Source organism: Empidonax traillii, unplaced genomic scaffold (genome assembly GCF_003031625.1).
Source record: "Empidonax traillii isolate 1590-97213 ecotype Southwest subspecies unplaced genomic scaffold, ASM303162v1 scaffold3:size4013460, whole genome shotgun sequence".
NCBI classification, from domain to species: Eukaryota; Metazoa; Chordata; class Aves; order Passeriformes; family Tyrannidae; genus Empidonax; species Empidonax traillii.
Window position 1 is genome coordinate 1,650,110 of NW_020955196.1, and position 13,156 is coordinate 1,663,265.

General features: G+C 42.0%; 1 protein-coding gene across 2 annotated transcripts in view; it reads right to left on the reverse strand.

Annotated features, from left to right (window-relative positions):
- SNX30 (sorting nexin family member 30) overlaps positions 1-13,156 on the reverse strand; it is a 61,548-nt gene that overhangs the window by 42,184 nt on the left and 6,208 nt on the right. The gene's annotated exons all lie outside the window — the stretch shown is intronic.

Consider the following 13,156-nt stretch of genomic DNA (forward strand, 5'->3'; position numbering starts at 1 on the left):
CTCCTGGTGAGACTGAACCAACTTAAACTCTGAAAACAAGTCAGCTAGGCAAATCAAGAGACCTACTTATAAGAGAGCCTTCAGGCAAAGAGGCAACAGTTCAGCTGTCTGGAATGCAGTCAGCATTTGCCTCTGGAGATTCTGACAGTAGAAGAAGGAGGGTAAACTTTCATCAGAGGTTCTCCATCTAGTCCATTAACATCCAAACACACTGACAGCAGTCAGAGCCTGAACTGCCATCACTGCACTACAGGACAGTCACCAATCACATCCTTCTGCACCAGTGTCTAGGCCCACCTCCCTTTTGGAGTTCTAACTAATTTTTTCTAGGAGAGGTCCTCATTTCCGTCCTCCCAACTCCAAGAGTATCATCCAATGCCTTAGGAAGAAAAAGGCTAGAAGATCCATCAAGTGTCTCCTTTAAGAAGAAACATAAAAAGGTTTAGGAAGTCTGCAATTCCTTGAAACTGACTGGGCAGAAGGGGTAAAAAACAAAAACAACAAACAAACAAAACCATCAAGAACCCCAAAACACCCCCACACACACTTTATAGCTAACTTGGTATATTTCCACACCTTCAAATCTCACACTTGAATACAGACCAACTACTCCATACCAGTGGTTACTCCACTTCCATAAATATCACAGCAACTTCACATGTTGTCTGTTCTGGTTTTGTAGCAGAAGGAGCTGACAACATATGACAAGTTGTAGAGCGTGCAGGACAGGCGTTCCTGACAACAGAATTAAAAAGTCCTAAAGATCCATGCCTCTTCTTTTCAGAGAGGGGGGTTTTGTTTGCACCTTTTAACTAATAGCGCAGGAATAGATTTATCCACAGAGTGACTTCCCTTGTTGCTACACAGAGAAACAACACTTCATCTAAGCACCACAGTAACTAGAATTGTTTTAGTTATACAATTACTGCTTAGCCCCAGCCTCACACAGTCTTTAAGTGGCTAGACAAAACATGCAATCTTAGCAAAGCTATCATGTTTGGGTGAGACCATCTCTGTTCCTCAGTCCTCTTTTCTTCAAAGGCTCAGAATTACAGGTAACACCTTCAAGGTAAAGCTCCTTAAAAAGGTCTGCCTTTGACAATGGCTAAGAACACATTAATTTCCTACTGGTCACTGTCACAAACCCATCATGGGAGTACTCGGATCTCACAGACAGCCATCTGTCTGTTGCAGTACTGCAGAACTGTGGCAGTGCTGCTCTTCACCTCAAGGGCTGCTTTATGAAGTAGAGAAAATAATGCTTTAGCCTAGACATTTTGGGAAAGGGTGATCTCAACTATCATCTACTAACAGACTTTAGATGCATTCTCTCAACTAATACAAATAAGTGGCTGCCAACAGATGAGAGGTTTCAGATTTAACTCGCAGGGGAACAAGACCAGGAAGGTAGGCACTCAAATGCCCTCCTAAGGAAGTAAAAGATCAGGATGAGCATGGCACAGCTTGCCAGCTCAGACATGAGGTAGACAACTCTAAAGTCCACAAAAATCTGGCTCAGACTCAGTATAGCAGCAGCATGTACAACAGGAAGAAGTAATGATACAATACCTCTGCAGATAAGGAGTGCTGTTGAAGTTACACAAACAGAATAAGCAGAAGACAGGATAAGATTAGCAACAAGAGATGGCTTCAGAAAATGAGCAGTTAAGCTAGACAGGAGAATTTGGCTGAGCAGACTGAAAAGCAAAGCAAACCCTGGGATACCACAGTAGCTGCACACAAATCCATTTCTGTTTCCAAAAGGAAAAGACAGTTCATCATTGCCCATATGCAATAAGCATTAGCATATGACAAGTTGTGCCAGAACTGCAGCTAGTCAAATTATAAGCTTCCAGTATGGAAACGAATTACCTTGCAGAAACAGCTTAAGCCTGGTTGCACAGAAGATCCCAAAAGCTTGTAACAAAATTCGTCCAGAAGACAGCTTAAAGAATATGATAGAATCCACTTAAAATACGAGAACTCAACTTTACCTGGAGGAAGGACCAAAGACGGGGCTTGCAGCCACTTGCATGAAGTTAGCAACTTTGCTCACCAATTCTGTTAGTAGGTAATAATATCAATACTGGCATGTCTTGCACATTTTAAGCAGGGCAGAAGTCTGTGAAGGCTTGAATTGACTTCACTGTACTTGAGTGTGTTCTTGCAGTCATGGGTCCTGTGGAATGGCTCAGGTCTTAAAGGCTGTGATAGTTTTGCCTTGGATGAAACACTCGAGATCTAGATCAGGTAAAGCTCCTATACCAGCTGTGGTTCGGATCAGGAGAGCTGCCAGCTGCAGTGCTGGGGAAAGGCAGATGGTGTGTACACTGTGCTATACTGCCTCATCCAGAACAGCAGGATTCTCCCTCACAGTCACAGCTGGCATCATACCCTGCTGCTTGGCTAGTTTTCAGTATATGAAGGCCAAGTTAGAAGCTAACTATTTCTCCTTCTTAATGGGTGGAAATTCCTAGCCAAGTGCACCAGGAACATTACTTATGGCTGCTGAACTCTCATTTAACAGGAAGAAGGATCAGTTGACTGAAGTCTTATGCTATTGCTAGAAAGAGGTAGGCTATGAAATGTCACAGCAGAAGACCCATCAATCTTAGATGTCTCAAGCTGTTATCCTACCAGCAGAAAACCTCCTTGTCATATTAATTACCACTGGCTTTCTTTCACGGGATTTGGATTTTTTTTTTTTTTCAGTTGAAAAAGGAAGACTGCAACATCTTTATTAGTCTGCTTTTACTACAGAAAGAAGAGGATGTCCTGCAGTGCCTATAGGGAAAGGAGATCTGCAGCCATTTGTGCTTCTACCTGTTGGTATAGCTATCATACCCACAAGCATCTCAAATACTGACTAGTGTTATCTGTTTTATATAACAGAGTTTGACTTCAGTGCCAGGGACTCGAGCATCAGGTTCACCTTTAGTGCACCAAGCAGCTGCCCATCAACTGTTTTAAGTACCTATCTGCATTATCAGAGTTCACCCTAGTTGTCATGGTTTTGCCCACCAGCCCATCTCTGGGGCTGAGAATGGTTTTGTCCAGGTAATTTCCGGACAAAAAGGTCAATCAAAAGTCCAGTGATGCATTTGCTAATTACATCTTCAAGAAAACGGAAGAGAAGGTTTGTTGGCGCAGTTGAAATTAGGGGCAGCAGCCATGCAGGGGACAGGAGTAGCGGGCCCGAGCAGGGCCAGACTCCCTCCTCCCCCCAGCTTGGGCCGGGGTGGGGGAAGCAGGTGTAGTAGTGAAGTCCTCCCTTCTCTCTTGTAAGAGAGTGAAGAAAAAAAAACTTTAAAAGACGAACTGCTTGGACAGAAACCGCTGCAGAAAAATTCCAGCAAAGAGATAAGGGATCTCCAAGGTCAAAACTAGCAGCCGGAAGAGAGAGAAGAAAAGTCTGAAGGGGGGAGAGCTGCTTCTTCCCCCTTTTGCTCTCTCTCTCTTCAGCAGGGAAAAGACTGAAAAATAAACCCTGCTACTTGTAAAAGTTTGTTGGAGTAAGGAGACCCCCCATGTGGCTGATAGAGGAATCTGTGGACATACCAAAGAGAACCGAGACTTCACAAGAAGGACTGAAGTGAGGCAGAGTCCTGGTGGAGATTTGTGACCCTGAGGGAAACCTGTGCTGGAGCAGTGACTCAGGTTGGATACTGGGATCCATGTGTGTGTGGATCCATACTGCTATACTGCTGTTGAAGATTTTGTGACCCTGAGAAATCTCATGCTGGAGCGAGACGGCCCATGTGAGATGTTGGGATCCGTGTGTGTGTGGATCCGTGCTAGACCCATGCCGAGAAGTCTATCAAGGACTGTTCTCCCATGGGGAGGGACCTCCATAGGGAAACAGGGGTGAACTCTTAAGCCATTATCCCCTGTAACCCTGTGAAAGAAGATCCATCGTAAGCAAGTGTCCCCTTGCAAGCCTATGGAAGGAAAACCCTTCGGGACCTGAGTAACCCCCAGCCTTCGGTCTTAGCCCAGGAGGGGGGTAGGCCCAGCCCTGGAAGCCAACACAGAGTGAGAAAGAGAGAGAAAAAATTCCAGCTGCAATGAGAATACTGCTGCTACTGAAAATCTATTACTAGACAGAAAAAACTGGAACTCCAAAAATAGAGAATGAAACTACTTCTTCTCCTTGGACTAGTATAGGGGAAGAAATATTTCTGTAAATATATAGCACTTCAACTTGAGTAGAAATTGTTATATAGTTCTTTAGTTTTTAATTTATTAGTAGTTTTTGCTTTACTAGTAATAAATGTTTATACTATTTTCCCCAAATCCTGTCTCTCTTTTGTCTGCAAAAACCTTCTCTCAACTAGTAGTAATTGTGTGGGGGGTGGAAAGCAAACTGACCCAGAGCAAAACCACGACACTAGTCCAAGTCACAGCAGGTACCTACTGCTTACAAAGCCTTTGTGTCATGGCACCTGCTACTTGCAGAACAGTCAGTCTGCCTTAAATCTGAGCAGTCACACAGCAGACAGAAGGGGAGGCTGCTTCTGGCAGCCAGGCAGATGGCGTGGAGGACACGTTTTGTCAAGACATTCTTCTCTTCTTAGAGAGCATCCATAAAGATTTCCTCAAGCTTCAAAGGTTTTTCTAAAGTAAAGAGCAAAGATCCTTAGTCTTGGTCCCTCACTTCCTCAGGGCAGTCTCCTCCTCAGGACAGTCTCATAGCTTTGTCACCTGCTGAAGCAGGTCAGGTGAAAGTCCACCAAGGTCTGGATCATAACCTATAGAAGAAATAGTGTGCCATTCAGACCTTCAGGTTAAGTACTGGGCTCTTGTGCACAGCTGTAAAACCACCACACGGCAGGCTTTTCATGCATCCCTTAGAAGTTTCTAGAATCCCTCAAGACATCCAAATTTATGGGTACATGAGATCAGAAAGATTCTAACAGCACTTGTCTGGTATCCTACAGTGCCAGACAAGTAGGAACCAACTGCCTGTGCTGGAAATGCATGAGCCCTGCCAAGTATGCAGGCTGCTATCTGAAAAGGCTGTTCACATTATTTTGTTGTCTTATGATGTCTGAACACCTTGACCAGTTAGCCTGACCAGAAACAGATACTAAATCATTCAAGAAGCTCGCTTCATCCAACTTTAAAATCCAACTGAATTTTATAAACTATAAGTCTGTATGCGAGGTTTAAAATTCCTTGGAAAGTTTCCAGCACTTGTCATCTTCTCCCAGGAGATTTTCCAAGACTCAATTTAAAGAGCAGCTTGGATCCACATAAAGTAAAACTTCAGGAGTTTGGTATCCAGTCTTCTGGATGGCAGTCTCCCCCAGTGGAGTAGTACACCAGAGAAAGCATCCAGTACTCGACTCTTAAAGACTAAAAAAAAGGTCTAAAATTCTGTAGGTATTGCTGTAGTGTCAAGTGAAGACCATATAGTTTCCTGCTGAGTTACATGCAGCTAGTCAATACTGCAGCTTCCACAAACTGAATGTTTTCACCTATGCTGCCTTAGCAAGTGTACAGCTTAACCAGACAGCTTTGCTCTTGAAGCAGCAGTCCATGAAGGAAGCAGAAGACGTGGATCAGCTAGGTCTTCCTAGCACATATGAGCTTATTTCTGGAAAGGGCTAGCCTAAAACCACATGATACTGCATGGCCATTGCTCCCATTCAACAGGTATTATGTGACAGTAACGGACATTTAGAAATGTTGCTGTTTAGAGACAAGGGGTGCACTTAACCCCAAATATCCCTGACTAACTTGACGACCTTAGGGCTAGGCCTGGGCTGCCCCTAGGACCTCACAGCTTCACTTCAGAACTGCTGTATATTTTCTCCTTGTGCTTCAAGGTGTTCCATTGCTTCTGCCATTCATTTCCCAGAGACATGACCAGAGAGAGAGTCATTTTAAGGAGACAAAAATTCCACACAACAATTGTAGCTGGTTTCTGGAACACTCTTATCTCCATACCTTCAGTACATAAAAGTAAGTCTCAGCAGAATGGCAGCTGGTAACTGGAAAACTAAAGTGGTTTAGACATAAACATTCCCAAGGACACTAAAAAAGCTTACATTACCTTGGTTTTCACATACCTGTTCATAGCGTCTCTTGTCTTATCCCAGCAAGTTTTGAAAGCAGGTTTATTTTGTCTATAGAGCTCTGTTCTGCTGGCCTGTACAGGTCAGCTCTGTGTAGAAGGAAAAAGCACTTTTCTGTCCTCAGGTACATCTGGATCAGGTCATTTGTGACTGTCAGTACAGTATCCTATTAGAAGACCTCACTGAGCATATGTATAGTGAAATCTCAGTCTACCAATACCAGCTAGATAGAGATCAAGGGAAGAAAAGGCATTTACTTCCCTTTATGTAGGTTCAGTTTCATGCTCTATCAGGCAGTAGCAAACTTTGTTTATTAGAGGTCACTTTTGTTTCCTCACACATCTGAGGTAAATTTAAAATACTACATGCCCCTGCCTCTTGCACTTCATTTTGGGCAGCTATTTTAAGGCACTGAAGTGGGGATACAGACTGCAGAGAACGGAGAATGCTGTGGAAGGGAAGGGATGATAAGGCAATCCTGCTCTACAGTGTTTAAAAAAAACCCCAAACAACACAACATCCCCACAGTTAAACTCAAAAAATTCTACTCATTCCCAGACAGAAGGACCACATTTTTACGCTGATCCACAAACAAGACAATACTAAGTTTTAGTACAACAAGAACTGAAGACCTGTGAGAATCAACTTCTAAAGCTACACCTACCCTCCTGGGAAAGGGTAAGTGGTTACATGTACACCAGCTCCTGATACCCTTCTCTAGTAACTGGAAGCAGAGTACACTTTGTGTGGACATACACACAAGGAACAAGATGATACTTTCAGAAGAGGTCAGTGTTTTCCATTACATTAAATCATCTAGAATCAGACTGCAAGGTTGAGGCTATTTTAGGAGCAATGCAGACTAAGCTCAAATTAGAAGAAATTCCTCTTCTCTTACCTGAAAATGTGTCAGCAGAGTAAGAACAATGCTGGTGCTAAGGTGCTAAGGACCCAAGCCCATATTTTCACCTCTTAGCCCTGGAGGGTATTACGCACCAAGCCTGTGGGCACTGCAGCACGGGGAGAAAGCCCCCAAATCTAACAAGGACTTCACCTCACCTCACCTCAGAAGTTCCAGCACTACCAGTGGTATTTTGCCCATCTAACCAAAAAGCCACTAGATAAAGATTGGATCAATTTGCCCTCAGGATATTTTAAACAGGTGTCCAAGAGCAGCATAGTGCCAAGCCATGAGTCTGATGACTTTGTTCTGGTGTTCATCACTTGAACTACTGTTTCTGCTCTGTAGGTCCAAGTTGCCTAGAGACAGGCTCCTCAGGATCCCTGAAAAGAAGTAAGAATTTAAAATGCAGGAGCTAATCACAGCATGCAGTTTTATACCACTCAAAACCTGGGAGCATTCTGGCTCATACAGATATCATACTTGAAACAGGGCTTCTTTGCACTTTGGCTGGACAGAGAAACACTGGATCAAGCTTCACAGAGGCACCACACGCTTGACACAAGGACTTTTCAAGTCTTCTCACGTTGGTCACGGAATTCTCACCTCATTTCTGAGGTCAACAGCCAAGTTTTATAGGATGGATTATTTTAATTTGTGGTTTGTTTTCCCATAAGTCATTACAGTTAAGCTAAACAGAGCCAGAATGTGGGCACAGAAGGATTCTGGAAAACAGCATTTTCAGCAAGAGCTATATCTCCTAACTCTGTTGCTGAAGTCTTTAGGGACCCAGCTACAATATGGTTTAGTTTCAGCCTTGCTGTGCACCAGGGTAAAGGCAAGTGTCACATGAAGGTGTCGAGTACCACATCAGACTCTGTTCATAGAGTCTGGCTAAAGGTCTGTTCATAGAGTCTGGCTAAAGGACCCCCTCTTCTTAAACTCCTAGTTTTGAAGGGGAACTATGCAATACCACACTAAAGTTAAATGTGGTTCAGCTTAGACTCTAAAAATGAGGAACATGAGTGCCATCTCACAGATGTTTTCCAGCAGTTAAGACAACTCCTTCAATATTAGTAATAAGCCATGTTACTGTACTACTTTATGAATAAAAGGCCAAAAGCCTTTGGGGGCCAGGCATTTTGAAGATGAAATGGATTGTTATTTGCAGCAGACATTACATAGGCAAAATACAAATGTATAAGACATACTTTCGACTTACTAACTCTCACTAAGCTGACATGCACTTCCCCACATCCTTCGAACAGGAAGGAAAGCGTGAGGAGTAACTGCACGCTTGTCATATCTTACAGCTCCCTTACTGTGGTAAATGTCAAAAGGTACTTTAATACATCCAGAAGATGAACTGTTCTCTTGAAATAAACAGTTCCAGATTCAAAATTAGCTTCCATATCCGTTTTCAAAGCAACTGAGTCCTTGTAGAAAGCTTTATCTTCCTAAGCAAAATGCTAGGCTGGCAACTGTCCAACAAGATTAGTTCAGTTATGTTTAAGCTGTAGAAAGCAGTAGAAAAGTGCTTGTGACCTCACGGAAAGCAAGAGAGTTTAAGATTTGGGCAGACTTGGATTGGCATCCTTTAGCAGAGCTATAGGTTTTTTTTCTTTCTACAGTTCTCAGTAGAAGGCAACAGGCACCAACTTCAGTCTATCTTCAGAGTTCAAAGGCCTCCACAAACGGCAGAAGCTGCATGTTCTCAGAAATATGTAGGAAATAATAGACCTTTTGAATCAAGTCTCCAGTTACTCTCCTCTCTAGCTTTTTTAAGTTCCATGTCTGTCTGCAAGGAGTTTGTTTCACTAATACCATTTGTTACAAGGGTTCTGCAATTGTGTGCGCAGAAACATCACAACCCATTTTAACGTGGTAAAAGAGCACCTTGTTAACAAACAAGTCTAACACATCCAGTGTTTTGTTTAAAGCTTCATTTTCAGAACCTGAGTTCTGATGTCCTAAATAGCAAAGCAGTAGCCAGGATTTCAGACCACAAGCAAGAAAACTTGAATCCAGTATATGACTGGGTATCCTTCCCAATCCAAGAAACCAGATTTATATCTGATTACAGATGGAACAGTTTATTACGCTTGTCCAAACTAAACTGCTTTCTCCTAGAGATATACAGCTTTGTGTTAAAGCTCTGCAGATATACCATGCAGAAGTTTTTTCTCCTGTTTACCCTCCAGAAGCAGATTTAGTTTCATCAGTTATCTAGGTATCCAGTCTCACTAAACTGAGAATTTAGCTGAGAGCCTTTTGAGGATGAACAGTAATATCTTTTCTTTTAATGTGAAAAGATGCAAAGAACTCGGCTGAAACAGAGAGAAGCAGTGGGAGGGAAAGAGATGATAGAGGACTGGAAATTAATGGTGAATACATCCTGGTGAATACTTCATTTAAACAAGAAAGAATATGCATACACTACAGTGTGGATTTCCTCACAATCACTGTTTCAGATGAGCTGCATTAACATTTCCTGACAAGATCAGTGGAGGTTTCATTAGAGCAAGTCAGACTGACAAGATACTACTGTGCAAGTAAACGATGCAAAGACATTCAGAGGGAAGAATTTAAGTTTACATCTGGAAGAGCTGGAGGAGTGTGCTCTTGGAGAAGCTCTCAGACATGCAGGTGCAATTTAAATAATATTGCTCTATCACATTTGCTGATAATCAAGACATTTTCCAGCAGAAAGGCATTTGCTCCCACAGGGATAAAATAAAGTGCTTATCTGCTGGGGGAAAAACAAAAACAAAAACAAACAAACAAAAAAAAACAAAAAAACAAACAAAAAAAAAAAAAAAAAAAAAAAAAAAAAAAAAAAAAAAAAAAAAAAAAAAAAAAAAAAAAAAAAAAAAAAAAAAAAAAAAAAAAAAAAAAAAAAAAAAAAAAAAAAAAAAAAAAAAAAAAACACCACAACAAATCTCAACCAAAACCCACACAGTATAACTGCTTCACTCCCTACTTTAGGGAGAACAACTCTGGAAAAGCAGTCATGCAGTTTTCCTCACAGTATGGAAACTATCTATAGAGACTGATGGACAGAAGAAACAAGGCATGAGATCTACAGACTAATTTATCTAGAGAAACTCCCTTTATTTAATGATCTAGGCTTACGACAGCCGCTAAGACATATGCAGGTATTTAGCACACATGGCTTCAAGTGAAGTATATTCAGGAACAATCAGCACTCTGGAAGTCAGCATACAAATCCCAGAGAAGTCAAGCTGATCACTGGCAATAAACAGTATTGATAAAAAATTTCCAGGGATTTTCTTGGCAGCAATCCAAAACACAGCTTAATCTTGGCATTGCTCAAGATTTTCACTGACAATTCGCTTATACTAGCATCTGAAAAGATACAGCAAAGGTGTTCCTTCTACCCAGGGAATCACAGTTTTGAGTATTGTCTGGGGTAGTCTACCACTTACTATTCCCAGATGTCAGTGCTTTCGCCACTAAGTTAGCAGAGTGCCTGCTGCTGACACCATCTGCAGCACCAACAAGGAAGAGGCTCCTAAGCCCTTGAGCAACACCTGCTTTGCAGTGTATTCCTTTTCAAGGAACACATCACATCAGTGTTAATGGAAAAGTGAGGCAAAGTATGCAGACAGAGCTTAAGATAGGGGAGCTTATGCCCTAAGAGGCACATTTTCCTGCAAACGAAAGTACTACACATTTCTGCAATGTCTTTGCTCCCACGTGCTTGTGTAGTAGTTGTCTTCAACCAAGTTACCTAAAGCCACGAAACTGAGTCCAGCAGAAACACATCTTCAAGGGTTATAGACATCACCACTTGTAACATCTCACCTATTGCTTATCACCTCACAGAAGCAGTAGTGTAGAAGCTCTGAATGTGACTATAAGACAAAAATGTAGTTCTCTGGGTCTTCCTTCTTGCCCTTTTTAAAGGCCATTTAAGTTGGTCAGGCATGGGAAATACTAACTCATTAAAATAATTGCAGCTCACTGGATTTGTTTTCCCATCTTCACTTGTTCACTGCAATATCGTTAGTATCTACCTTGCTGTCACTTATTTCCCTTAGTAACTGGAAGTGCTCCACATAGTTTTTCAATAATTTACTAATTCACAGATTCTAATTCATGGTTCCAGATGCCACTAGCTACAAGATGGAGTTTGGAGCTTTTTTCCCTACTACATCCTAGCGATGGGAGCAGTTTTGCCCAGCCACCAGGACTTGGGGGTCTCAGCTGCACCACAACCCAGGCCCAGGCAGTTGAGTCAGTCAAAGCTTAAGGAATCAGTACAGCTCAGCATTTAAGATCTTGCTCAATGTCAGCAGAGAACCAGCCTTACTGACATTACATCTGAGAAATACACAAGATCAATGCCATTTTGAATCCGTGCATTGTCTTCTGCAGACTCAACGCACGTGCAAGTGACAATCTCAAAGATGCAGTTCGGATGTTGCAAGTAGATTTTCATGTAGTAGCACTGAGTCAAGTCCCACTGCACTGTAAGAGCTCTGTTTTGTCTCCTGATCTACTTAAGAGACCAGTCTCTTCACTCAAATAAGGAGCAGGCTGGGTCATGTGACAGCCAGACCATCTGTTTAAGACACCACAAGAGTAGACCACAATGCTAGAAGACACCAAGACAACAGTCTGCACATTAATGTAGGAACTGATGTCTCCCACGTCAGTGTCCAATAAGAAACCTTCATTCTTTTATTCTCTGCCTCTCCTACCATTAATTACAGGGACATGCTGCCAGAGGCACTGATAGAAGAAGGAGGTGCCCACACAACTGTAGTAAGAGAATTTAGTTCATCAATCCAGTCCCCCCTTTCAACCTCTGAAGGAGCTCAGAAAGCATTCAGCTTCTTGGATAAGTTTGAAGCACTCTAGCACAGGCAGCCCAGAGGATTCTTTCCAACCACCAAGCATAACTTTTTCCACCATGGCTGACAAGTTATTGCCAAGATTCATCCTTCTGAAATCCATCTGAAGAACCAAGTTCCTCCACGTATGCTCTGAATATCTGTTTTCAATACTCTGTTTCATTATGTATGAAGCAATCTTGTTGAAAAGGTTATGAAAGCTGTGCAATACTGAATTCAACCTCAAAGTATACACCCTTCCCTCCATTAAATTGAAGTAAGAACCACAAAGTAATACTACTATTATACAGTAGAAGCTATGCTTAGCTTTACCATAAGGAGAGATTAAAAAAGTAATGGTACAAATACAGTTATGCTGATGCAAGTGTTTGTGTCTACTCGTTAGCTATCCTTCATCCTGCCCAGAAGAGAATTGCAAATTCCAGAGAAATTCACTGGGAAGTTTGTTTCATAAAGAGTCCACCGAGTTTTACAATAGTACTAGAGCACCTATGTTGTAAGATACCATTAAAACACTCTTGTTCATTTCTATAAGTGAAGACAAGTGTAAGCAGGCCCACCACTGTGCTGTTATAATATGCTTCTACTCCATTAAGCTCCAGAGTGGCTACAAGTAAAAAAGGAGAAAATCACTCTATCTTTTCTTTCTACTTTTCTCTTTCTAGAAACAAAATACTGTGGTATTAACCTATCCAAGTGTTATCACAAGTTTGAGAGATGACACAGCTACAAAGGGTAGTTCCAATTACCACTACTATAAAAGATGGGAAAATGGATTCAGCCAGCAGCTCAACTGTGAATAAAGCACTGATGGCATGCTGAAAGCCATGCAAGGTTTAAATAAGTTATTTTTACCAGGAGACTAGGAAAGAGCTGCCAGGCATGCAGGCACAGAGTGCAAAAGGAGAAGAGACAGAGTTCCCTTAAACAAGATGGCAACTAAACTCAGCCTTCGAGAGCCAATGGCTTGCTTAGGAAGCACAAGGCAGACAACTGCTTGTACCTAAAAGCTTCTTGGCCTAAGAAACATGGTTCACTCCTGTCTTCAAAAGGGCAGTTACAGGAAACTACAGGACAGTTAACCTTACCTCAATCCCTGCAGAGGTGATCAAGCAAATATTAGAAACCATTTCCAAACACACGAAGGAGATGACGATGAGAAGTCAGCAAGGACTTAAGGTAAATCATGCCTAACCAACCCAACACCTGTTAGGAAGGTATCACTGGGATGGTACACAAACAGAGAGCTTTAACGTGGTTCATCTCAACTTTAAGAAGGCTTTTAACAACATCCCCCACAA